Here is a 27,781-nt window from a genome sequence, read left to right on the forward strand (position 1 = left end):
TTGCTTCGGTCTTCCGACTCTCGTTTAGTAGTTGTAGAAAACTACACTGCATTAGGCCTACAAAATGGGTATCGGGTGGAGAGAGATGGTGTGTTACACTCCAAGGTGTTCCCCAGGTTGCCTTGCCATTGCTTCGGTCTTCCGACTCTCGTTTAGTAGTTGTAGAAAACTACACAGCATTAGGCCTACAAAATGGGTATGGGGTGGAGAGAGATGGTGTGTTACACTCCAAGGTGTTCTCCAGGTTTCCTCGCCATTGCTTCGATCTTCCGACTCTCGTTTAGTAGTTGTAGAAAACTACACTGCATTAGGCCTACAAAATGGGTATGGGGTGGAGAGAGATGGTGTGTTCCACTCCAAGGTGTTCTCCAGGTTGCCTTTCCTGAGCTTCTATCTTCAGGCTCTCGTTAAATTGTGGTTAAATGGAACAACTGCATTTGGCGTACTAGTTGGTTTGGGGCCTACTAACAGTGTCTGCCGCTCCTTGCTGTTCTCCTGGTTTCCTGTCCTGAAATTCCGTTTTCAGGCGCTCGTTAAGTAGTTGTTAATGTTAGACTGCATTTGGCCTACTAGTTGGGTTGGGGCCTACTATCGGTGTCTGCCACTCCTTGCTGTTCTCCTCCACTGAACAAAGCTGTGCCGCCTGTTTACTACGGTTGCCAATTTTGAACTGCATTTCGACTACTTACTGATTTGGGCCTACTCTCTGTGTCAGCCTCTCATTCCAGTTGTCCTCCACTGCAATGCCCCCTGGTTATTCCTGTGTTACCAATTTTGAACTGCATTTAGCCCACTTTATTATTTGGGCCTATATCTGTGTTTCCTCCTCATCCTGCCCATTGCCCAGCCAGTGATAGATGAGTCTGCTGGTACATTGACCCATAACGCAACATTCCCCGTGCACGCTACACAACAACATTGTGACCCTGCTGAAAGTCAGGTTGCTCTTCCCGCATACCATACCACCTTACACGGGGACAAAGAGGAAGGTGCAGATGAAAGTGCAGGTTCCTTCATCAGGTGGGGGGAGGAATACTAGTTGGCGACGTCACTGGCACAGGGCCTCTCATAGTACGCAAAAGTGTTGCTGCCGGTGGGAGGCGCCCCCGCCGTGCAAACACACCGCTGTACTTTGAGGGGCCCTGTGCCAGTGCCAATGCCAACGAGTGGGCCCCCCCTGCTTGCTCAGGTTCACAGCACTTGCAAAGTTGAAATACTTACCTCTCCCTGCTCCACTGCCGTGACGTGGTCCAGATTTCCTGGGCCCACTAATTACTTGAACCAGCCCTACCCACCACAACTTTAGCCAAATGACCCCCAATTTCAAATGCCTTCCAATTATTATAAGGTAAATTACGCTTGACAAGCTTCATTAAGAAGAATGGATGGTTTTGACATTAAAATGGGCACTCTAGGTGTTTTCCTGGCCCCCACTCACTGCCGACTATGCTGCCCCATTGACTTGCATTGGGTTTCGTGTTTCGGTCGATCCCGACTTTACGTCATAATCGGCCGATTTCACTCGACCCGACTTTTGAGATAGTCGGGTTTCGCGAAACCCGGCTCGACTCTAAAAAGGTCAAGGTCGCTCAACTCTAATCTCCACCTTCAGATGTATTGAACATCAACTGGAAGTCACTGCTGCGGCTGTTCTCTGACTTGCTCTCATTGTTTGATTAGTCCGAACGCAGAGACTGATTGGAAGCAGGTCTCACGTAACACATGAGGACCAAGAATGTGAGAGCCGACATCACTGGAATGGCGCTGACACCGAAGGTGATTATAAGTGTTTTTTTCTTTTAATAGGCCCAAACATGAGTAATGAGAAGAGGTTGTCCAAGTAGTGGACAATCCCTTTAAGTTACAGATAGGACCAAGTGAGAGGAAATGCCGTCTATTGTTTGGTAGATTCACACATTGTATACAAGGAATCTACAGGAGTGTAGCCGTAGGGGTGTAGAGGAAACGACTGGTCCCTGAATGGCCATTATGAATGGCACATGGTTACAGGTTCTGAATCTAAAGAACTTGTGTTTGGGATTCTTCTAACGTCAGCCATGTTCACACGCTGTAAGTTACGTTATATGAGCTCTATAATGACGAGGGGTAAAATGGCTAAAATAGCGTCATCCTCAAGGAGTTATAAATATTCAAGGATGTGCAGAATGGGAACAAAACTGTAGAGGAGACAAAGTCACAGGATGCTGTTACTATAGGGACGGGGCCTACTGGGAGTGTAGAGGCCTAATTACTGCTATTACTACTGCCTGTGAAATCTGCAACTATCTCGTTTACATCCTCATGTTCTGGAAAATGAAATATATCAGAGTCGCTTACGGATATGAGTGTAATATACAGCACTGTGCAAAAGTTTTAGGCAGGTGTGGAAAAAATTGTTGCAAAGTAAAAAGGCTTTAAAAAATAGAAGCGTTAAATAGTTATTTTTTATCAATTAAAATTCAAAATGAATGAACAAAAGAGAAACCTACATCACATTAATATTTGGTGTGACCAGTATTTGCATTCAAAACAGAATAATTTCTATTATGATAGGTACATTGGTAAAAGGATTTTGTAGGATTATAGTCATCATCTAAAAACACCAAACAGGTGATAATGATCATCATTTCCATATGTAGGTTGAAATGCAATCATTATCTGAAACAGAAAAAGCTGACTAGGTGGCATAGAACTGGGTAACAAACTGGCAAGCTCTGCTGCAAAGGTGAGGTTGTGGAAGACAGTTTCATGTCAGGTCATACATAATAGCAAGACTGAGCACAGGAACAAAGCATAAGGTAGTTATACTGCATCACCGATGTCTCTACCAGGCAAAGATTTCAAAGCAGACTGGGGTTTCATGATGTGCTGTTCAATCTCTTTTGAATAAACACCAAGAAATGGGCAACGTAGATGATAATCAACAATGTGGTCGGCCAAGGAGACTTAGTGCAGCAGATGAAAAAACACATCGTTGTTAATTCCTTTTGAAATCAGAAAATGTCCAGCAGTGCCATCAGCTAAGAAATTGTAGCAACCAGTGGGATCAAACTACACCTATCTATTGTGTGTGAGAAGTCAGGCCTAGTGGCCTTCATGGAAGAATTAAAGGGGTTGCCCGGTCAAAATCGATAAGTCTGCAGTCATTGTGAGATTGCAGACTTATGAATCCCCCCCAGAGCACGCACTGTGCGCTGCGAGATTCACCAGTGTCAGACCCAGGAACGAAGGGTATGTATGAGTTTTATATGAACCCCGCCAGTGGGCCCTCTAATCGAACATGCCCACTGGTTGGCCACATCACTGGTCAGGGCGCGGCCTCTTCTCAATACAAGTGTATTGAGCAAGGCTGTGTCCCCTGGCTGGGGGCATGTATAACGTATACATACCCTCCGTTCCCAGGTCTGAAACTGTCGAATCCCTGTAGCGCAGTGTGAGCGCTGGGGGGATTCATACGTCTGAAGTCACACAAAGTGATGTGGACACATCGGTTTTTAACGGACAACCCCTTTAAGGCCAATAAGCCATATAGCTTCAACATGGAAACAAAGCCCAGCTACTCAAATATGCATGAAAACAGGAACTGGGGTGCATAAAAATGTCACTAAGTGCTCTGGACTGAAGAGTCAAAATGTGCAATATTTCGCAGTTTGCTGGAGAATGGTACAATAGTGAGAGTATGCTGGAGCAGTGAAGGCTCCTTACAAGTTTGAGGCTGCATCACGGCAAATGGAGTTGGGGATTTGGTCTGGATTAATGGTGTTATCAATGCTGAGAAATACAGGCAGATGTTTATCCATCATGTGATACCATCAGGGATGCGTCTGGCTCCAAATTTATTCTGCAGCAGGAGAATGATCCCAAATATACAGCCAGTGTCATTAAGAACTATCTTCAGCGTAAAGAAGAACAAGAAGTCCTGGAAGTGATGATCCGGCCCCCGCAGAGCTCTGATCTCAGCATTAGGCCGGAGTCACACTAGAGCGTAATACGGACGAGTGCTATGCTCCAAAAAAATCGCATAGCACTCGGACCAATGATAAACTATGGGGCAGCTGTCATCATCCGTTGTTTTCTCGTCCGTATTATACGTGCGAGTGAAATCAGATTGTCAGCAATCAGAGACTCGCCAATGAAAGTCTATGGGTGCGAGAAAAACTCGCACACCACACAGACCATCAGTGTGACTTGCGAGAAATACGTATCGGTGTCCTCTAGAAAATTCGTAAATTCAGTGCGGTGTACAGTAAAATCACACTGACAGGTTAAAATAGAATAAAATAAATGTCTACACATAGTGTAGGTATATACTGTATATATATATATATGTCAGTGACACACATATATATTTTTATATTTCATAGAGAGCTAGATAGCAGAATAGCCGATAATTCCATTGTCGGGTTCTGTAAAATCATTGCAGAAGCCGACAGGATAGGAGACATGGTTTACATACAGTAAACCATTGCATATCCTTTAGATTTGTATATGTCCCTCACTAATAATGTTAGTAGTGCGTGTGTGTGTAACATTTTGGAGCTGTAGGTGTTAAATTAAAGGATTAATTCACGGAAAAAGCTGGTGTGGGCTCCTGCGCAATTTTCTTCGCCAGAGAGGGAAAGCCAGTGACTGAGTGCAGATATTAATAGCCATATTTAAGGCCATGGATCCATTATATGTCCATTTTACAAGCCGGCTTGCCATACGGATGTCATACTGATACTTTAATGAGAAAAAAAATCGCATCCTCGCATTGCACACCGATGACATACGGGAACATTTCTGCAAATCTCAGCCGTGAAAAACGGACCGATTTTTTTTTTTTATACGGTATGTGTGACTCCAGCCTTATCCAGTCTCTCTGGGATTACATGGAGACACAGAAGGACTGGCACAAGCTAAGTCCACAGTAGATCTGGGTTAGTTCTCTAAGATCCTGGATCCTTGTCGGGATCCTTCAAAACGTGTGGAGAAGTACATGTGTACCTAAACGAATAAATGCTGTTTTGAAAGTAACGTGTGGTCACCAAATATTGATTTTCTTTCAATTTTTCTTTTGGTCATTCACTTTAACTTGATAAATGCTTATGAACACTTTATTAAAGCATACTTTTTAGGTAGATGTGGAAAAAACTGCTGCAGAGTCCTGTATCAATCTATCCACCCAATGTAATGCTACCAGTCAGCACTGCAGCTGCAGAATCACACTGTAGAAGTCTTTACAGGCTGTGGGACATATTCCTGCAGCTACATCCTAGTTACAGTTCACTATCCAGTTCATTTCAGAGAAATGTCTTCAATTTAGAAGGCATATTTCCGTAGATGACCCTGATTATACAGCATGTAAAATAGTCCCCAACAAAATGGCCGCCTCCATTGCCTTCAGCTGCCGAGACTGAAGACACCATTAGAACAAAGTAACCGTTGAGGTAGAATACGGCTGGGAAGCAAAGGCTTCTGGGAGTTGTCGTCTATGTGTGAATCTTTAGCGAGAAGGAATACCCTCCTTACACTACATTTCCCAGGATGCAGTGTGAGCCTTGGTTGCCAGGACTCGGGAAAGTTGATGATGGCCGCAGAGATTGGAGCGATCTGTGAGGGGTAAGGGCTGGTGCATGAAGCGGAGAGCGGCCGTAGCCTCCTGCAGTGCAGTGATGGTGGGATGTCTGCCTGGGTCAGGGCTCTGTGTGCGCGGTGCAGGGCTGAGCCTCCATATGTGCAGCGCTACAGGGGACTGACTCCACCGTCTGCTGAGCTGTCAGGGACTGCACGTCTGTGGCGCTGTGCAGAGCAGGAGCACAATGCAGATCTCAGCTCACTAATTGTGCACTGATTGCTTGTTGGTCATTAACTAGTGAGTCTGGAACATGGGAGCACAAGAACAGCGCCACCTATGGGCTGAAGTATCATCTATCTTATATTTATTATCTATCGTCTATTTATTTATCATCTAGCTAGCTATTATCTCATCTGTTATCTATCTATTATATATTATTTATCTATTATTATCTATCTATCTTATATTTATTATCTATCTATTACCTATCATCTATCTATGCATTATCATATCTATTATCTATCATCTAGCTATCTATTATATATTTATTTATTATCTATTATCTATCTGTTAGCTATCTATCTTATATTTATTATCTATCATATCTATTATCTATCTATTATCGATCATCTATCTATCATCTATCTATATATTATCTGTATATCTATTATCTATCTTCTATCTATCTTTCTGTGTTTCTATCAGTCTATGTATCGCCTCTATCTAATCTATCCTCTACGCTATGATATCACTTTATGATCGGAGGGGTCAGACCCCACTGATCCTGATAATGAAGGGGAGGCAACAAGTATCTCTAATTGTCTTATTTTTGGAGCTGACACATGGGCCATAGTCGCATCGTACATTGATCCTTATTCATGTGATCTGTGATCTGTCACCAACGTTAAGGCCCCTTCACATTAAGCGACGCTGCAGCGATACCGACAACGATCCGGATCGCTGCAGCGTCGCTGTTTGGTCGCTGGAGAGCTGTCACACAGACCGCTCTCCAGCGACCAACGATGCCGGTAACCAGGGTAAACATCGGGTAACTAAGCGCAGGGCCGCGCTTAGTAACCCGATGTTTACCCTGGTTACCATGCTAAAAGTAAAAAAAAACAAACACTAGATACTTACCTACAGCCGTGTGTCCTCCAGCGCTGCCCTCTGCTTCTCTGCTCTCCTCCTGTACTGTCTGGGAGCCGGAAAGCAGAGCGGTGACGTCACCGCTCTGCTTTCCAGCTCACAGCCAGTACAGGAGGGGTGCAGAGCACAGCGCTGGAGGACAGACAGCGGTAGGTAAGTATGTACTGTTTGTTTTTTTTTACTTTTAGCATGGTAACCAGGGTAAACATCGGGTTACTAAGCGCGGCCCTGCGCTTAGTTACCCGATGTTTACCCTGGTTACCAGTGAAGACATCGCTGGATCGGTGTCACACACGCCGATCCAGCGATGTCTTCAGGGAGTCCAGCGACGAAATAAAGTTCTGGACTTTATTCAGCGACCAACGATCTCCCAGCAGGGGCCTGATCGTTGGTCGCTGTCACACATAACGATTTCATTAACGATATCGTTGCTACGTCACAAATAGCAACGATATCGTTAACAATATCGTTATGTGTGAAGGTACCTTTAGTGTCATGTTCTCATGTATTATAGTGACATTCTTGACCTGTATTTGTAAAGTGATGATCATGATGTTTTATGACGAGTCTAGCCTTGGCCTTAGGATAGGCCGTAGTTAAAAAGGAGCCTGTCAGATCTCCCCAACCATCTTAGGATCTGTGCCTGCCACAATCCGTGCTCAGAGCTCGGCTTATCTGCTAGTCGAGCTCCTGCTGTGACAGCCAGGGCTGGTGGCAGTTTATATATGTCATGATCAATAGCGATGGAGGTATTTAGAAGGTTATAGGAAGGAGGGGGCTCACCTCATCGGCAGCCGTGTGATGTGATCGTGGTGGTGCCAATAGTAGTCAGATAATGACCCCCAGCTCTGTCACCTATGGTGGCCTGTTAGCCATTCGCAGGATCTAACAGGCTTTCTGGCAGTATGAAAACTGATAGGTCCAATGCATTGCAATATGTGTCATTCAACGTATTACACCAGCGATCAGACAAATAAAAATGAAAGTAAAAAAATATATTTATTAAAACCCCCATAAAATAGACTACTGAAAAAAAATCATGCCATTAAGAACCCATCTTTGTGTAAAAACTAAATTAAAGGGGTGTTCCCATCTGCAAGATCCTGTCCCATTACGTAGTAGGTGCAATAATAACAATATTAGCAAATACCTTAAATTAGAAATGTAGTATAGCTTTTCAGTTTCTCTATTTATAATTGGAGGTATTTGCTAATATTCTTATTATTACACCTACTACATATTGGGATCTTGGAGATAGGAATACCCCTTTAAGCAAAAAAAGAGTACACCTATTTTGTATAGCTGTATCCGGAATGAGCTGATCTATAAAACTATCGCACTATTTAACAGCGTACAAATAAAATGCCGAACAAAGAGTGGAATAACACACCGTCACAAAGTCGTATAGAAATTGTGTCCCTTAAAACGTCATCTTGTCCAGCAAAAAACAAGCCGCCATACAGCTCCATCACCGGAAAAATAAAACAGATTTAACTCTCAGAATATGGTTACGTAGGTTGAGAAAAGACCTCGGTCCACCAAGTTCAACCTTCCTCCAGCAATTGTGCCTTTTGTCACTAAATTATCTATAACCCCACAATGTTATGTGTACTGAGGTAATCATCTGGCCCTTGTATAAAGCTGCTATAGTGTCGGCCATTACTACCTCTTGTGGTCTGACGTCTGACACATACAGTCATGGTCAAAAGTATTGACACCCCTGCAATTCTGTCAGATAATACTCAGTTTCTTCCTGAAAATGATTTCAAACACAAATTCTTTGGTATTATTATCTTCATTTAATTTGTCTTAAATGAAAAACCACAAAAAGAATTGTCCTAAAGCCAAACTGGATATAATTCCACACCAAACATAAAAAAGGGGGTGGACAAAAGTATTGGCACTGTTCGAAAAAATCATGTGATGCTTCTCTAATTTGTGTAATTAACAGCACCTGTAACTTACCTGTGGCACCTAACAGGTGTTGGCAATAACTAAATCACACTTGCAGCCAGTTGACATGGATTAAAGTTGACTCAACCTCTGTCCTGAATCCTTGTGTGTACCACATTGAGCATGGAGAAAAGAAAGAAGACCAAAGAACTGTCTGAGGACTTGAGAAACCAAATTGTGAGGAAGCATGAGCAATCTGAAGGCTACAAGTCCATCTCCAAAGACCTGAATGTTCCTGTGTCTACCGTGCACAGTGTCATCAAGAAGTTTAAAGCACATGGCACTGTGGCTAACCTCCCTAGATGTGGATGGAAAAGAAAAATTTACAAAAGAGCTTTGAACGCAAGATTGTGCGGATGTTGGATAAAGAACCTCGACTAACATCCAAACAAGTTCAAGCTGCCCTGCAGTCCGAGGGTACAACAGTGTCAACCCGTACTATCCGTCGGCGTCTGAATGAAAAGGGACTGTATGGTAGGAGACCGAGGAAGACCCAACTTCTTACCCCGAGACATAAAAAAGCCAGGCTGGAGTTTGCCAAAACTTACCTAGAAAAGCCTAAAACGTTTTGAAAGAATGTTCTCTGGTCAGATGAGACAAAATTAGAGCTTTTTGGGCAAAGGCATCAACATAGAGTTTACAGGAGAAAAAAATAGAATTATTCTTACCGTTAATTCGGTTTCTAGGAACCTTCCACGACAGCGGTACTGGAGGATGTCTCCCCGCCCTAATGGGGGACAGGAAACACAAAGAGGTTAAATACCCTCCCCTTCCTGCCACCTCCAGTGTTTTTTCTGGACACAGTAGTATGTATAGTTACCACTTAAGTGCAGGAATCATCCAATAAAATCATCAGATAGGGAGGGAAATTAGTGCTGTCGTGGAAGGTTCCTAGAAACCGAATTAACGGTAAGAATAATTCTATTTTAGGGCGTGTCCTAGCTGGCCATGTGAGTGGAAACAGGGAAGAGTGCTCCCGCTGCCAGAAGGACAAAAATCCTGCTTTAACCCCGATTTTCGGGTAAACTCACCTAAATCCGGCTGGCTGAAGGTCCGGAGAGTGCAGCGGTGCGGAGCAGCAGGTCCGGAGTTGGCAGCGATGACCAGGAGGCGGCAGAAAGACGCTGGCACCAGCGAAGCAGGAGCCGGCCAAGATGGCTCCGATGCTAGGGAGGACGCCGAGAAGGAGAACGCCGCATGTCAGCGGCGCATGGAGGTGGCCGCAAAGCTGCAGCAGTATGCCAGAGTGGAGGCTGCTGAGGAGGCAGAACCAGGATCTGGAGCTGGAGCTGACCAGGAGGAGGAGGAAGCAAGCACAGCCGAGCAGCATGAGGTACAGAGGGGGAAGGAGAGAGGCAGCATGGCTGGGGCTAGTGGAGGACCTGGAGGCATATCACAGGGAGAAGAGCCGACTCTTAGAGATGTTATCACACTGATCTCTTCATGTCAGCAATCCCTGAACTCCTTGGCCCAGCAGATGCAGGAAGTTAAAGGGGACACGGCACAGATTAATGCGGCTCTGCAGAAAATGGACAAACGTATAGGAGTGGTGGAGGAGAGGGTGAGCACGGCAGAAGATCACATAGTTAAGTTACAAAAAGCTGAAAAGAAGTTCGCCCAAGCAATAGCCGAGCTCGCTGCTAAAAATGAGGATCTGGAAAATAGATCCAGAAGAAATAATATACGTATAGTGGGGCTGCCTGAAAAGACTGAGGGGAGAAATCCCACAGAATTTGTTGAAAACTGGCTGCTGGAGAAGATTGGGAACACAGTGTTGACAAAAGTTTTTGCTGTTGAACGTGCTCATAGGGTCCCGCCGCAGCCCCCTGCCCCAGGAGCAAATCCCCGTACCATGCTTGCTAAAATACTGAACTACAGGGACAGAGACATTATCCTCAGAAAGGCTAGAGAGATGGAGGATCTGACGGCTGGAGGTCAAAAAATCGCCATTTATCCGGATTATTCCGCTGCGGTTCAGAAACAGCGGATTAAGTTTACTGGAGTCAAGCGGCGACTGAGGGAGCTGGGAGTGCAGTACTCAGTGATGTTTCCCGCCAAGCTGAGACTGGTGGCTTTTAATAAGACCCACTTTTTCCTGACACCGGAGGACGCTACCCAGTGGCTTGATACTCATGAGAAAAAACTTAAGGGAATGGGCGACTGACATTTCGGCGAGATCCAGTTGGGATTTGTTTTCTCTGTCGATAGAGGAGAGTTCTGCGCTCGTTAGCAATGGTTAAAGAGTTGAGCAACTGTTGGGGGTTTTGCTGGGCCATATTGAAGGAATGGCCGGAGGGGACAGTACCAACTACTAAGTACGGGGGAGGAGGGTTATGCTGGGTACTGTGAACTGGTTTGGTACTTTTTCTATATGTTAATATAAGTTGAAATGTTAAGATACAATAAAGTGAAAGTTGGGGGGGAAATTGTGATTGCTATGGCAGCGGGACGCGAATGGAGAGAGTTAATGTTGTGAAAGGTAATTCAGTACCACAATGGACATAGAGGTCAGCGCACATACAGTGACCTGGCAATAACCCAAAAAACAAGAACGAGCTCTGAGATGTGGGAACTCTGTTGACCGCAATCCCTAATCCTCTCAAACCACACTAAAGGCAGCCGTGGATTGCGCCTAACGCTCCCTATGCAACTCGGCACAGCCTGAGAAACTAGCTAGCCTGAAGATAGAAAATAAGCCTACCTTGCCTCAGAGAAATACCCCAAAGGAAAAGGCAGCCCCCACATATGACTGTGAGTTAAGATGAAAAGACAAACGTAGAGATGAAATAGATTTAGCAAAGTGAGGCCCAACTTTCTGAACAGAGCGAGGATAGGAAAGGAAACTTTGCGGTCAATACAAAACCCTACAAACACCACGCAAAGGGGGCAAAAAGACCCTCCGTACCGAACTAACGGCACGGAGGTACACCCTCTGCGTCCCAGAGCTTCCAGCAAGCAGAAAAAAACAAATTGACAAGCTGGACAGAAAAAAAACAGCAAACAAATAGCAAAGAGGAACTTAGCTATGCAGAGCAGCAGGCCACAGGAATGATCCAGGAGGAAACAGGTCCAATACTAGAACATTGACTGGAGGCCAGGATCAAAGCACTAGGTGGAGTTAAATAGAGCAGCACCCAACGACTTCACCACATCACCTGAGGAAGGAAACTCAGAAGCCGCAGTACCACTTTCCTCCACCAACGGAAGCTCACAGAGAGAACCAGCCGAAGTACCACTTGTGACCACAGGAGGGAGCTCTGCCACAGAATTCACAACAGTACCCCCCCCTTGAGCAGGGGTCACCGAACCCTCACCAGAGCTCCCAGGACGACCAGGATGAGCCATATGAAAGGCACGAACAAGATCGGGAGCATGGACATCAGAGGCAAAGACCCAGGAATTATCTTCCTGAGCATAACCCTTCCACTTAACCAGATACTGGAGTTTCCGCCTTGAAACACGAGAATCCAAAATCTTCTCCACAATATACTCCAACTCCCCCTCCACCAAAACCGGGGCAGGAGGATCAACAGATGGAACCATAGGTGCCACGTATCTCCGCAACAATGACCTATGGAATACGTTATGTATGGAAAAAGAATCTGGAAGGGTCAGACGAAAAGACACAGGATTAAGAACCTCAGAAATCCTATACGGACCAATAAAACGAGGTTTAAATTTAGGAGAGGAAACCTTCATAGGAATATGACGAGAAGATAACCAAACCAAGTCCCCAACCCGAAGTCGGGGACCCACACAGCGTCTGCGATTAGCGAAACGTTGAGCCTTCTCCTGGGACAAAGTCAAATTGTCCACTACATGAGTCCAAATCTGCTGCAACCTGTCCACCACAGTATCCACACCAGGACAGTCCTTAGACTCAACCTGCCCTGAAGAGAAACGAGGATGGAACCCAGAGTTGCAGAAAAATGGTGAAACCAAGGTAGCCGAGCTGGCCCGATTATTAAGGGCGAACTCAGCCAAAGGCAAAAAGGACACCCAGTCATCCTGTTCAGCAGAAACAAAGCATCTCAGATATGTTTCCAAGATCTGATTGGTTCGTTCAGTCTGGCCATTAGTCTGAGGATGGAAAGCCGAGGAAAAAGACAAGTCAATGCCCATCCTACCACAAAAGGCTCGCCAAAACCTCGAAACAAACTGGGAACCTCTGTCAGAAACGATATTCTCTGGAATGCCATGTAAACGAACCACATGCTGGAAAAACAATGGCACCAAATCAGAGGAGGAAGGCAATTTAGACAGGGGTACCAAATGGACCATCTTAGAGAAGCGATCACAGACCACCCAAATGACTGACATCTTTTGAGAGACGGGAAGATCTGAAATAAAATCCATAGAGATATGTGTCCAAGGCCTCTTCGGGACCGGCAAGGGCAAAAGCAACCCACTGGCACGAGAACAGCAGGGCTTAGCCCGAGCACAAATCCCACAGGACTGCACAAAAGTACGCACATCCCGAGACAGAGATGGCCACCAAAAGGATCTAGCCACTATAGGTACCGTCACACTATAACATTTCGATCGCTACGACGGTACGATTCGTGACGTTCCAGCGATATCGTTACGATATCGCTGTGTCTGACACGCAGCAGCGATCAGGGATCCTGCTGAGAATCGTACGTCGTAGCAGATCGTTTAGAACTTTCTTTCATCGCTGGATCTCCCGCTGTCATCGCTAGATCGGTGTGTGTGACACCGATCTAGCGATCTAGCGATGCGATCCAGCGATGCGTTTGCTTGTAACCAGGGTAAACATCGGGTAACTAAGCGCAGGACCGCGCTTAGTTACCCGATGTTTACCCTGGTTACAAGCGTTAAACTAAAAAAAAAAAAACAGCACATACTTACATTCTGGTGTCCGTCAGGTCCCTTGCAGTCTGCTTCCAGCACTGTGACTGCCGGCCGTAAAGTGAAAGCAGAGCACAGCGGCTGTGCTTTCACTTTCACTTTACGGCCGGCAGTCACTGAGTGCGGGAAGCAGACTGCAAGGGACCTGACGGACACCAGAATGTAAGTATGTGCTGTTTGTTTTTTTTTAGTTTAACGCTTGTAACCAGGGTAAACATCGGGTAACTAAGCGCGGTCCTGCGCTTAGTTACCCGATGTTTACCCTGGTTACCCAGGGACCTCGGCATCTTGGTCGCTGGAGAGCTGTCTGTGTGACAGCTCCCAGCGACCACACTACGATTTACCTACGATCACGGCCAGGTCATATCGCTGGTCGTGATCGTAGGTAAATCGTATAGTGTGACGGTACCCTAACTCTCTGGTACCAAAGATTCCAGGATGACCAGCCAACACCGAACAATGAACCTCAGAGATAACTTTATTCGTCCACCTATCAGGGACAAACAGTTTCTCCGCTGGGCAACGATCAGGTTTATTAGCCTGAAATTTTTGCAGCACCCGCCGCAAATCAGGGGAGATGGCAGACACAATTACTCCCTCTTTGAGGATACCCGCCGGCTCAGATACACCCGGAGAGTCGGGCACAAAACTCCTAGACAGAGCATCCGCCTTCACATTTTTAGAGCCCAGAAGGTATGAAATCACAAAGTCAAAACGGGCAAAAAACAACGACCAACGAGCTTGTCTAGGATTTAACCGCTTGGCAGACTCGAGATAAGTCAAGTTCTTATGATCAGTCAAGACCACCACGCGATGCTTAGCTCCTTCAAGCCAATGACGCCACTCCTCGAATGCCCACTTCATGGCCAGCAACTCTCGATTGCCCACATCATAATTTCGCTCAGCAGGCGAAAACTTCCTGGAAAAGAAGGCGCATGGTTTCATCACCGAGCAATCAAAACTTCTCTGCGACAAAACAGCCCCTGCTCCAATCTCAGAAGCATCAACCTCGACCTGGAACGGAAGCGAAACATCTGGTTGACACAACACAGGGGCAGAAGAAAAACGACGCTTCAACTCTTGAAAAGCTTCCACCGCAGCAGATGACCAATTGACCAAATCAGCACCCTTCTTGGTCAAATCGGTCAATGGTTTAGCAATACTAGAAAAATTGCAGATGAAGCGACAATAAAAATTAGCAAAGCCCAGGAACTTTTGCAGACTTTTCAGAGATGTTGGCTGAGTCCAATTATGGATGGCTTGGACCATAACAGGGTCCATCTCGATAGTAGAAGGGTAAAAGATGAACCCCAAAAATGAAACCTTCTGAACACCAAAGAGACACTTTGATCCCTTCACAAACAAAGAATTAGCACGCAGGACCTGAAACACCGTTCTGACCTGCTTCACATGAGACTCCCAATCATCCGAGAAGATCAAAATGTCATCTAAGTACACAATCAGGAATTTATCCAGGTACTCTCGGAAGATGTCATGCATAAAGGACTGAAACACTGATGGAGCATTGGCAAGTCCGAATGGCATTACTAGATACTCAAAATGGCCCTCGGGCGTATTAAATGCAGTTTTCCACTCATCGCCTCGCTTAATACGCACAAGATTATACGCACCACGAAGATCTATCTTGGTGAACCAACTAGCCCTCTTAATCCGAGCAAACAAATCAGATAACAATGGCAAGGGGTACTGAAATTTAACCGTGATCTTATTTAGAAGGCGGTAATCTATACAAGGTCTCAGTGAACCATCCTTCTTGGCTACAAAAAAGAACCCTGCTCCTAATGGCGACGATGACGGGCGAATATGCCCCTTCTCCAAAGACTCCTTCACATAACTCCGCATAGCGGCGTGCTTAGGCACAGATAAATTAAACAGTCGACCTTTTGGGAATTTACTACCAGGAATCAAATCGATAGCACAATCACAATACCTATGCGGAGGTAGGGTATCGGACTTGGGCTCATCAAATAAATCCCGGTAATCAGACAAGAACTCAGGAACCTCAGAAGGGGTGGATGACGAAATAGTCAGAAATGGGACATCACCATGTACCCCCTGACAACCCCAGCTGGACACAAACATGGATTTCCAATCTAATAGTGGATTATGGACTTGTAGCCATGGCAACCCCAACACGACCACATCATGCAGATTATGCAACACCAGAAAGCGAATAACCTCCTGATGTGCAGGAGCCATGCACATGGTCAGCTGGGTCCAGTACTGAGGCTTATTCTTGGCCAAAGGCGTAGCATCAATTCCTCTCAATGGAATAGGACACTGCAAGGGCTCCAAGAAAAACCCACAACGCCTAGCATACTCCAAGTCCATCAAATTCAGAGCAGCGCCTGAGTCCACAAATGCCATGACAGAATACGATGACAAAGAGCAGATCAAGGTAACAGACAAAAGAAATTTTGACTGTACCGTACCAATGGTGGCAGACCTAGCGAACCGCTTAGTGCGCTTAGGACAATCAGAGATAGCATGAGTGGAATCACCACAGTAGAAACACAGCCCATTGAGACATCTGTGTTCTTGCCGTTCAACTCTGGTCAAAGTCCTATCGCACTGCATAGGCTCAGGTTTAAGCTCAGGTAATACCGCCAAATGGTGCACAGATTTACGCTCGCGCAAGCGTCGACCGATCTGAATGGCCAAAGACATAGACTCATTCAGACCAGCAGGCATAGGAAATCCCACCATGACATCCTTAAGGGCTTCAGAGAGACCATTTCTGAAAATAGCTGCGAGCGCACCTTCATTCCACTGAGTGAGTACGGACCACTTTCTAAATTTCTGACAATATACCTCTATTTCATCCTGACCCTGACACAGAGCCAGCAAATTCTTCTCTGCCTGATCCACAGAATTAGGCTCATCGTACAGCAATCCGAGCGCCAGGAAAAATGCATCGATATTACTTAATGCAGGATCTCCTGACGCAAGAGAAAATGCCCAGTCCTGAGGGTCGCCACGCAAAAAAAGAAATAACGATCCTAACTTGTTGAACTGGGTCACCAGAGGAGCGAGGTTTCAAAGCCAGAAATAGTTTACAATTATTTTTGAAACTCAGAAATTTAGTTCTATCTCCAAAAAACAAATCAGGAATAGGAATTCTCGGTTCTAACATAGAATTCTGAACCACAAAGTCTTGAATACTTTGTACTCTTGCCGTGAGCTGATCCACACATGAAGACAGACCTTTAATGTCCATTGCTACACCTGTGTCCTGAACCACCCAAATGTCTAGGGGAAAAAAAAGGCAAAACACAGTGCAAAGAAAAAAAAAATGGTCTCAGAACTTCTTTTTTCCCTCTATTGGGAATCATTAGTACTTTAGGCCTCCAGTACTGTTGTGAAAGGTAATTCAGTACCACAATGGACATAGAGGTCAGCGCACATACAGTGACCTGGCAATAACCCAAAAAACAAGAACGAGCTCTGAGACGTGGGAACTCTGTTGACCGCAATCCCTAATCCTCTCAAACCACACTAAAGGCAGCCGTGGATTGCGCCTAACGCTCCCTATGCAACTCGGCACGGCCTGAGAAACTAGCTAGCCTGAAGATAGAAAATAAGCCTACCTTGCCTCAGAGAAATACCCCAAAGGAAAAGGCAGCCCCCACATATAATGACTGTGAGTTAAGATGAAAAGACAAACGTAGAGATGAAATAGATTTAGCAAAGTGAGGCCCAACTTTCTGAACAGAGCGAGGATAGGAAAGGAAACTTTGCGGTCAACACAAAACCCTACAAACACCACGCAAAGGGGGCAAAAAGACCCTCTGTACCGAACTAACGGCACGGAGGTACACCCTCTGCGTCCCAGAGCTTCCAGCAAGCAGAACAAAACAAATTGACAAGCTGGACAGAAAGAAAGCAGCAAACAAATAGCAAAGAGGAACTTAGCTATGCAGAGCAGCAGGCCACAGGAACGATCCAGGAGGAAACAGGTCCAATACTAGAACATTGACTGGAGGCCAGGATCAAAGCACTAGGTGGAGTTAAATAGAGCAGCACCCAACGACTTCACCACATCACCTGAGGAAGGAAACTCAGAAGCCGCAGTACCACTTTCCTCCACCAACGGAAGCTCACAGAGAGAACCAGCCGAAGTACCACTTGTGACCACAGGAGGGAGCTCTGCCACAGAATTCACAACAGGTTAAGTAAGGGAGAGTGTTCGCAGTGGGCAGTGGAGCCCCACTCTTGATGAGAGGAAGAATGCGTTATATTGGGGGGGTTAGGGGGGCAAGTTGGGAGGGGGCAGGGGGGGTGGGAGGGTTGGGGCAGCTCATACTTGGGAAATTGGATACTTTAAGAAATGATGAGCCACATTATGGGAGATTGTATTAAAATATTGAGTTGGAATGTGAGAGGTCTGGCGGATAAAACACGGCGGGCGGCAAGTCTGCAGTATGTCCGAGAACAGAAGGTCTCAATGATATGTCTGCTGGAGACACATTTAGTGCGGGAGAGGGTGAACGTACTGAATAGGCGCTGGATACCGAGGGCGTATCATTCTACTTTCTCGACGTACTCTAGGGGTGTGTCTGTGTTAATACCTGCGGGGGTGCAGTATAAGGAGGTAATGGTAAAAGAGGATGTGGATGGTCAGTATGTGGTGGTGAAATGTAAAATAAATGGAGTGTTGATGTGTATAGCGGCAATGTATATTCCGCCCCCATACTCAAGTAAGAAGATAAGAGAGGTGCTGGAGAGGGTAGAGCGTTGGGGACCGTTACCATCTCTAATTATTGGCGATCTTAATAATATCTGTGATGACTTTTGGGATAAAAACAAAAATCCCCAGAATAGAACAGGGGGACATATCACTACGTTTGGGACCTATGTCCGGGAAGTAGGTATGATTGATTTATGGAGAGTTAGACATATTGGGGAAAGGACGTACTCATGCTACTCGCCAGCTCATGGTACTTTGTCTAGGATTGACTTGGCGCTGGGTAACTGTTTACTGGACACGATGGTAGGGGACGTGAGATATTTGCCTAGGGCTCTTTCAGACCATAGTCCAGTTGAGGTGGAATTTCGGCCGGTAGGGACACGGATTGGGAGCGGGAAGGAGTGGAAGATTCACCCTAATTGGCTACACAGTATGGACTTGGAAAAGATAAAGAAGGAGTTGGTGGAATTTTTTGAGATCAACGAGGGAAGTGTAGATGTTCTTACTGTGTGGGAAGCCATGAAGGTGTACTTGAGGGGACTGCTGTTCAGGGATATTAGCAGATGTAAGAGGAAATCGAGAGAGACAGAGAGGTTGGCGGTTGAAGGGCTGAGGATAGCCGAGGATGAGATGGTAATAGCGGGTACTCCGGAAGCTGGGAGGAGGCTAAAGGCAGCTCAGAGTCAGTTGGAGGAGGTATTGCTCGGTAAGGCTGAAAGGAAGAGGGAATTCATGAATCTGGCTTTTTACCAGGAGGGCGAATCTGTGGGTCATTTGCTATCGATGGTGGCTTCTGCCCAGAGAAACACTTCCTTTGTTCATTCTTTGGTATCGGGGAGCGGTGTGGCTGTCTCTGAGCTTCAGAGATTTTGGACATTTTTGCGGATTTTTATGCTGACCTATATTCCTCTCAGGTAGATGGGTTGGTGGAGGACACGGTGGCGTTCCTTGAGGAATTGGAGCTCCCAAGGCTGAGTGACATAGATAGAGAAGATTTGGAAGCTCCCATCACGGAGGAGGAGTTGGGTCGGGCACTGCAGTCTATGGCTAATGGGAAGGCACCTGGCGTAGATGGATTTCCTGCTGAAATTTATAAAAACTTTGGGGAAGTGCTGATCCCTAAATTAAGGGTACTTCTGGAGGAGGCTAGGAGTGGCGGTCGTCTACCGGTATCTATGCGGGAGGCCATAATAGTGGTGATTCCTAAGGAGGGGAAGGACCCGACACAGCCGGATTCATATCGGCCAATCTCCTTGCTTACTACAGACGTTAAACTTCTGGCTAAGGTGTTGGCGATGAGGTTGACAAGTGTTATTTCCGGCCTGGTGCACTCAGACCAGTCCGGCTTTATGCCTGATAGGTCCACTGCGATCAACTTACGAAGGCTGTATATGAATTTGCAACTCAGATCCGACAACTGTGGCCAGAGAGTTATTGCATCTTTAGACGCTCATAAGGCATTCGATAGTGTGGAGTGGGGATATCTCTGGCAGGTGCTCCGGAGTATGGGGTTTGGACCGCAGTTCATATCCTGGATTGGACTGATGTACTCGATGCCGATGGCTAGGGTTAGGGTAAATGGGGAGTTATCACGGACCATACAACTGGCTAGAGGGACGAGACAGGGGTGTCCACTCTCTCCTCTTTTGTTTGCTCTGGCTGTGGAACCGCTGGCTGCTAAGCTTCGACGGTCTGATGAGGTGACTGGGTTTAAATATGGGATGATTGAAGAAAGGGTGGCGTTGTATGCGGATGACATTCTGCTCTTTCTGGCTGACCCGGGTACGTCCTTGGAGGGAGCCATTGGGATTATTGAGCGTTTCGGATCGGTGTCGGGACTTAAGGCCCCGTCACACATAGCGAGATCGCTAGCGAGATCGCTGCTGAGTCACAAGTTTTGTGACGCAACAGCGATCTCAGTAGCGATCTCGCTTTGTGTGACACGTAGCAGCGATCAGGCCCCTGCTGTGAGATCGCTGCTCGTGTCGGAATGGCCTGGGCCATTTTTTGATCGTTGAGGTCCCGCTGACATCGCTGAATCGGCGTGTGTGACGCCGATTCAGCGATGTCTTCGCTGGTAACCAGGGTAAACATCGGGTTACTAAGCGCAGTGCCGCGCTTAGTAACCCGATGTTTACCCTGGTTACCATCGTTAAAGTAAAAAAAAAAAAACACTACATACTTACCTACCGCTGTCTGTCCCCGGCGCTCTGCTTCTCTGGTCTGGCTGTGAGCGGCGGACAGCCGGAAAGCAGAGCGGTGACGTCACCGCTCTGCTTTCTGGCCGCTGTGCTCACAGCCAGACCAGAGAAGCAGAGCGCCGGGGACAGACAGCGGTAGGTAAGTATGTAGCGTTTGTTTTTTTTACTTTAACGATGGTAACCAGGGTAAACATCGGGTTACTAAGCGCGGCCCTACGCTTAGTAACCCGATGTTTACCCTGGTTACCGGGGACCTCGGGATCGTTGGTCGCTGGAGAGCTGTCTGTGTGACAGCTCTCCAGCGACCAAACAGCGACGCTGCAGCGATCCGGATCGTTGTCGGTATCGCTGCAGCGTCGCTAAAGTGTGACGGTACCTTTAGGATAAACTGGAGTAAGTCTGTCTTGTTTAAGGTGGATGATGATGGTGGGGAGCCACTGGAGGATGGGCGACTGGAGGTGACTAGCCAATTTAAGTACCTGGGAATATGGGTATCTATGCCTGTTACTGACTATATACATAGAAATCTGACTCCAATCTTAGGTGTTCTTAAAGCGAAAGCGGATGCTTGGCTTAAACTGCATTTATCTGTGGTAGGTAGGGTGAATCTTATTAAAATGATTTTGATGCCAAAAATACTGTATATTCTTCATAATGCACCAGTTTGGATACCACGCGGGAGATTTAGACAGATTAACTCTCTGTTCAGGAATTTGATATGGGGGAGACAGCATCCGCGTATCAAACTGGAGACACTTCAGCGACCCAAGGAAGATGGGGGACTGGCATTGCCAAACCCTGAAATATATTTTCTTGCAGCCCAGAGTCAGCATTTAAAAGGCTGGGCGCATGAAGGGTCATCTGGGGCGGTACAGCGGCTGATGGAAGTGGTGACAAAAAGAAGGCCAGTAGTACAATGTTTGGAGGATGGATCCCTGGGGGCTCTGGGGAAATTATACCCGACTGTGTTGTTGATACGCAGGCTGTGGGGTAGGCTGAGACATATACGGGGGGTCACGGATTTGACTAGATTCTCACTGCTATGGCATAACAGCAACTTACAGGAGTTTGAGGCACTGGGGGTACTGACAGAATGGCAAGTCAAAGGGATTCAATACGTGTATCAAATAATTGAGCGAGGTGAATTGAAATCATTTTCCCAATTGCAGGCGGAATTTGGTCTTGGGATTGCAGGGGAGTATCGGTATTTGCAGATGAGGCATGCTTTTGGATCTCAGAGTAGAAACGGAGGTATTGGAATTCAGAGGGATATAGTACTGGAGTATGTGTGTAATGAAGGGACTACTGGGGGAGGCATATCTACTTTGTATAAAGATCTGTTGCACACTTTCCTATTGGGGTTTCCAATAATGGCGAGAGCTAAGTGGGAGAGGGATCTGGGTCCAATGGAGAATGAGACTTGGGAGTCGGTGCTAGAATGGGTCCCACGATTGTCACTGAGTGAACCGTATAGACTGTCACAGCTCTATGTGATACACAGGGTTTATAAGTCTCCGATGGTACTATATAAGGCTGGTTTGCGTGATGATTCTGAATGCCCGAGGTGTAAAACTGCAGATGCTGATATACTCCATATGATGTGGACGTGTCCGAGACTGGCTGCTTTTTGGGTGGTAGTTTTGAGCCGTATGGAAGGTGCATATGGATGTAAGGTGCCAAGGGATCCTATAGTGTGCTTGTTGGGATGTGTGGATGAGATTGGAGTGGATAACAACCTAAAGATAGCTATTGCCAGATTGTTATACATGGCTAGGAAGGTAATAGCTCGAAATTGGATTAGGGAAGAACCGCTGTCAAGAGGAGAATTCCTCCAGTATGTGAAGCAGGGCCTGACACTGGAAAAGGGGTTTTATAAAAAAAGAAGGAAAATCGAAATGTTCAATAAAATGTGGTCTCCGTGGATTGCTATGGGATAGAGGTATTATAGAGGGAGAGGTAATTAAGGTTCCTAATTAATGGTAATGTTAAATGTGGCTTATATTATTGGCTGAGGGATTAGATAGCATATTGGTCTAATGATGGAAGTGCTAAGCAAGGTGAGCTGCTTTGTTGGGTGGGGTTGGGGGGTGGTGGGATTGAAGGGGAATGTTTGAAGGGGGGGGGAAAGCTTTGTATTGAAAATGAGAATGTAACATGTCATTTATCTTGTTATTCTTAATAAAAAATTTATTTGAATAAAAAAAGAATAATTCTATTTTCTCCAGTCACCTTCCACGACAGCGGTACTGGAGTAGTACCAACAAATAATTTCTAGGGGGGGACAACCGCTTGCAGAACTGTTCTGCCGAAAGTTAAATCCCGGTTGAAATCAAGCCTGTAGTGCCTGGTGAACGTATGTACTGATGACCAGGTGGCGGCTCTGCAAATCTGTTCCGTAGAAGCGTCACCTCTCTCTGCCCATGATGTTGACACCGACCGTGTAGAATGGGCCTTCAGTGATGGAGGAGGTGGTAGATTCTGGGATGAGTATGCCAGAGATATGGCTTGTTTAATCCAGTTGGCAATAGTATTTTTCGTAGCCTTTCTGCCTTTGTTCTTCCCAGAGAGTTGAATGAAGAGATTTTGGTCAATCCTCCAACTCTCTGTTTGTGAAAGATAATGTAGATCCACTCTGCGAACATCCAGAGTGTGGAAGGACTCTTCTCTTACATTAGAAGGATCTGGGTAGAATGAGGGCAACACGATGTCCTGACCTCTATGAAAGTCTGATGTTACTTTAGGTAGGAAGGTAGGATCTAGACGAAGGATTATACTATCAGATGTTACCCTTAAGTAAGGCTCTTGTATGGATAGGGCATGTAGTTCTCCTATCCGTCTGGCAGAGGTAATAGCCACTAAAAAGACCGTTTTTAGGGTAAGAAGACTGCGATTTAAGGAAGACTGCGATAAAAGTTCGAAAGGGTCCCGAGTTAGACTATTAAGGACCAAATTAAGGTCCCAAGGAGGAGTATTGTTGAGAACTCTGGGACGGATTCTACTCGCTGAAGTTACAAAACGCCTGATCCACCGATGTTTGGCTAGTTCCTGATCGAAATAGGAGCTAAGTGCTGAAATCTGTACCTTTAAGGTGTTAGGCCTAAGACCCAACTCTAGACCCCTCTGCAAGAAGTCCAGAATTTTGGCAATATTTGGATGAAATGGGTCTGGAATATCTGGAAGATACCACGATGAAAACTTCTTCCAGATTTTGGCATAAATGGCATTTGTTATGGGTTTTCTACTGTTTTGGAGAGTATGAATTACTCCATCTGAGAGACCTCTTGCCTTTAGTATCTCGGCCTCAGAAGCCATGCTGAAAGATTCAATCTGTGAAGGTTTGGATGCAGCAACGGTCCCTGATGAAGAAGGTTTTCCTTCTGAGGTAGACATACTGGACCGTCCTGAGCCATGTCTAACAGGGCGCTGTACCAACTCCTCCCTGGCCATGTTGGCGCGATTAGAATCGCCGTAACTCGTTCCGATCGGATCTTCTGTAGAGTTTTTGATAGCAATGGGATCGGAGGAAATGCATAAACGATGTTGAACCTCCACGGGTGAGAGAATGCATCCATGCCTAGTGCTCTGTCATATTTAGGGAGAAATAAGTTTGCAGCTTGGCATTCTGACTGTTGGCAAAAAGATCCACCTCTGGGATCCCCCATCTGGAAATCAGGGAGAGGAAGACCTCCTGGTCCAGACACCATTCCCCTGGATGTACATCCCTTCTGCTCTGGAAATCTGCCTGGGTATTGGCCGACCCCTTCAGGTGAACTGCCGAAATAGAGAGGACGTGCCTCTCTGCCCAGAAAAAAATGTTTGAGGCTAAGGTTTTTAGTTTCCTGAATCTTGTGCCTCCTTGATGATGAAGGTATGCTACCGTGGTCATATTGTCGGAATATATTCTGACATGGTGTCCCTGAACAATGGAGAATGCAGCTTTTAATGCTTCTTCCACCGCTTTCAGTTCTCTGAAGTTTGAAGAGCTTGCTCTGATGTCTGGGGCCCAGGTGCCCTGGAAGTGGGTTCCCTCGACTATAGCTCCCCATCCCCTTTGACTGGCATCCGATGTTAGTGTCTTTAGCGGGATCTGATCCCAACTGACCCCTTGTTGGAGGTTTCGGAGCGGTAGCCACCATGTCAGGGATGCCTTGACATGATTGGGAAGGCAAATTCTTTTGGAGAGAGAACTCTGCTGTCTGTCCCAGGATGATAGGATATGGGTTTGGAGGACTCTCGTGTGGGCTTGAGCCCAAGGTACCATCTGAATACAAGATGTTAGAGATCCCAGCATAGACATGGAATGTCGTAGAGTAGGAGCCTTCAGGGTTCTGAATGCTGTTATCTTCTGTACCAGATCGAGTTGACGTTCTCTGGGCAGAAAGGATCTCCTCGCCTCCGAGTCCAGAAGGACTCCTAGGAACTTCTTCCTCCTGGAGGGACGTAGGTCCGATTTCTCTAGATTTGGGATCCAACCCAACGACTTTAGGATTTCTAGAGATCTTGTTAAGTCGGCCCTGAGGCGGGAGACTGAGGGAGCAACAATGAGTAGATCGTCTAGATAGGGTACTATGCAGATCCCTTGAAGACGGATGAATATAATGGCTTCTGTCATGATATTTGTAAAGACTCTGGGAGCTGAGGCGATTCCGAAGGGAAGGGAGTTGAACTGGTAGTGTACTATCTCCCGATCCTGAGATATTGCGAATCTTAGGTACTTCCGGAATTCTGGATGGATTGGGACGTGGTAATAAGCGTCCCGCAGATCCACTGTAGCCATCGCCCAGTCCTGTCCTATCTGAGGGATCGCTGTTTTGACCGACTCCATCTTGAACCTCCTGTAGGTTATTACTTGATTCAGGTGTTTCAAGTTGATTATTATTCGGTGCTTCCCCGAAGGTTTCTTGATCAGAAACAGGTGGGAATAGTGTTCTCTGCCAATTTCTTGCTGAGGTACTGGGGAAATTACTCCTTCCTGGAGTAAGTTCTGGAGGCCGGAAAGGAATGCACCCTGAGGGCTGAGACTCTGCAATGAGGTTATCCTTATGTGATGAGGGGGAGGGCTCTCGAACTCTAATTTTAGTCCATTCTGAATAGTGTCGAGTACCCACTGGTTTGACGAAATGGACCTCCACTGGTTGATGAAGTTCGAGAGACGCCCCCCAACGCCCTGGGCGTAGTCACTGTTTGTCCGGGGTCTGCTGGGACTGGGGAACCAGGATGTTCCTACCTTTCCCCCCTTTAGGATAGCTCCAGCGTCCTGATTTGCCTTTCCCTTTGAATTCCCGTTGGAAGGGTTGCTCTTTTGAGGGACGAAAAAAACGTTTCTTCGGATTTCTCTGTTCCGGAAGCGCTTTCTTCTTGTCCGTTGCTTTATCCAGAATATCATCCAGGGCCTGCCCGAACAGATAGCGGCCCTGAAAGGGAATGGCACAGAGTTTTGTTTTGGACGTTATATCCCCACTCCAAGACTTGAGCAATAGAGCTCTTCTGGCTGAGTTAGAGAGAACTGCCGATTTGGCAGCCACTCTTACGGACTCTGCCGAAGCATCGGCAAGGAAGCCCATAGCTTTCTGGAGAAGCGGGAGAGAATCTAAGATTACTTCCCTAGATGTTCCCTGGGTAAGGTGGTCTTCCAGCGTGCGGAGCCAACGAAATAGGGATCTAGCCACGCAGGTGGACGCAATGTTTGTTTTAAGGAGATTGGTAGAAGTCTCCCACGATCTTCTTAGTAAACTCTCCATCTTGCGGTCCATAGGGTCTCTGAGTTGGGAAGAATCCTCGAAAGGGAGGGTTGTCTTTTTTGACACTCTAGAGACCTGCACGTCTACTTTAGGGGTATGCCACAGAGAGACGTCTCCATCGAGAGAAAAACGATTTTTAAGCTCAGAGGGAACAGTAAGACCCTTTTCGGGAGATTCCCATTCATGAAGGATGAGACTCTGTACATTCTCATGTATAGGGAACCCCTTTAATTTTTTAGGTTTTAACCCACCGAACATCTCATCCTGCACTGATGGCTTCTCCTCCTCCTCCTCGACACCCATTGTCCCCCTGACCATACCAATTAACTCCTGTATGTCCTCTGAGGAAAAATAATATTTTTTACTTTCCTATTTGGGGGTGGAAGTGGAGCCCTCATTCTCCCACAAATCCTCCGAGCCGGAGGAATGAAGTTCACCAGAATCTGAATCAGAAGTAATCGTTGCCATCTTCCTTTTTTTAGGAGGAGGTGGCGGAGGTAACAGAGACTGGGAAAGGGCCGATACCGAGGACTGAACTTCCTGTTTAATGAGGGATTTAATGCTCTCAAACAAGGATGGCTGTTCTGAGCGAATTATTTAATCAGTGCAGGGCTGACACAGTCTCTTCTTGTAAGAAGAAGGTAGCTTTGATGCACAAACACCACATTTTCGATCTTCCGATTTTGTCTTGGAAGATCTGTCCTTCCTAGGGGCAGAGGCCTTGTCTCCCTAAAAGAGAGAGAGAAGGGGGACTAAGTATATGGCACCCTAAGGAATACAGGGATAGAGGGACCTTAACCCACTACTCACGGTAGGAGGGAGGACGCAGGGCTCGGCAGAAGCAGAGACAGATCTGTCACCCTCCATGGTCAGTCAGTACTGTAGTCCAGTCAGTCAGACAGGGGGCCTTACCTGGAGGTGACTACCAGGGTTAAATACCGTGGAAGCTGCGTCCAATCCTGTGCTCCTCCTCCCGGTCCCAGGCGTAGGGGAAAAACCGCTATGCCGCCATCAGAAACTGTAGTCCGACGTGCGTGCGTTCCACCGCTGGAACGCACATGCCATGAACCGGAAGCTCGGGTACTTCCGGTTCGCGCATCCACCGTTTCCGGCCATGAGGAGAGGAGGAAATGCCGGGGAGCCGCGCGGGGACCCCGGCCGCACCACACCGCTCCGCTTTACTCCCGAAGGAGCGCGGGAGGAGCGGAGGAAGGGTCCCGAGTCCGCACAATGTGGGGAGACGGGAGCAGCGCCGCAGGGAGGAGACACATCCCGTCCCAGGCTGCCCGGCTAGGTAAGACCTGAGTGCTCCGATCGCCGGCCACAGCAGCACTATTGCAGGACCTCTTCATGCCCCATAGGGGACAGGAAAAACACTGGAGGTGGCAGGAAGGGGAGGGTATTTAACCTCTTTGTGTTTCCTGTCCCCCATTAGGGCGGGGAGACATCCTCCAGTACCGCTGTCGTGGAAGGTGACTGGAGAAAAGAGGCATTCAAAGAAAAGAACACAGTCCCTACAGTAAAACATGGCGGAGGTTCCCTGATGTTTTGGTGTTACTTTGCTGCCTCTGGCACTGGACTGCTTGACCGTGTGCATGGCATTATG

At 46.7% G+C, this 27,781-nt stretch overlaps 1 protein-coding gene across 5 annotated transcripts in view; it reads left to right on the plus strand.

Annotated features, from left to right (window-relative positions):
- Positions 1-5,452: 5,452 nt before the first annotated feature.
- The window catches only part of ELMOD3 (ELMO domain containing 3), a 67,459-nt gene continuing 45,130 nt past the window's right edge, over positions 5,453-27,781 (plus strand). For 4 of the 5 annotated variants that reach the window (XM_069766691.1, XM_069766694.1, XM_069766689.1 and 1 more), the window contains exon 1: positions 5,453-5,601. The gene's annotated coding sequence lies outside the window, so the exon portion shown is untranslated. The remainder of the gene's footprint in view (positions 5,602-27,781) is intronic. The other variant, XM_069766690.1, reaches the window with a different exon arrangement.

The sequence above is a fragment of the Ranitomeya imitator genome, chromosome 4 (assembly GCF_032444005.1).
Source record: "Ranitomeya imitator isolate aRanImi1 chromosome 4, aRanImi1.pri, whole genome shotgun sequence".
NCBI classification, from domain to species: domain Eukaryota; kingdom Metazoa; phylum Chordata; class Amphibia; order Anura; family Dendrobatidae; genus Ranitomeya; species Ranitomeya imitator.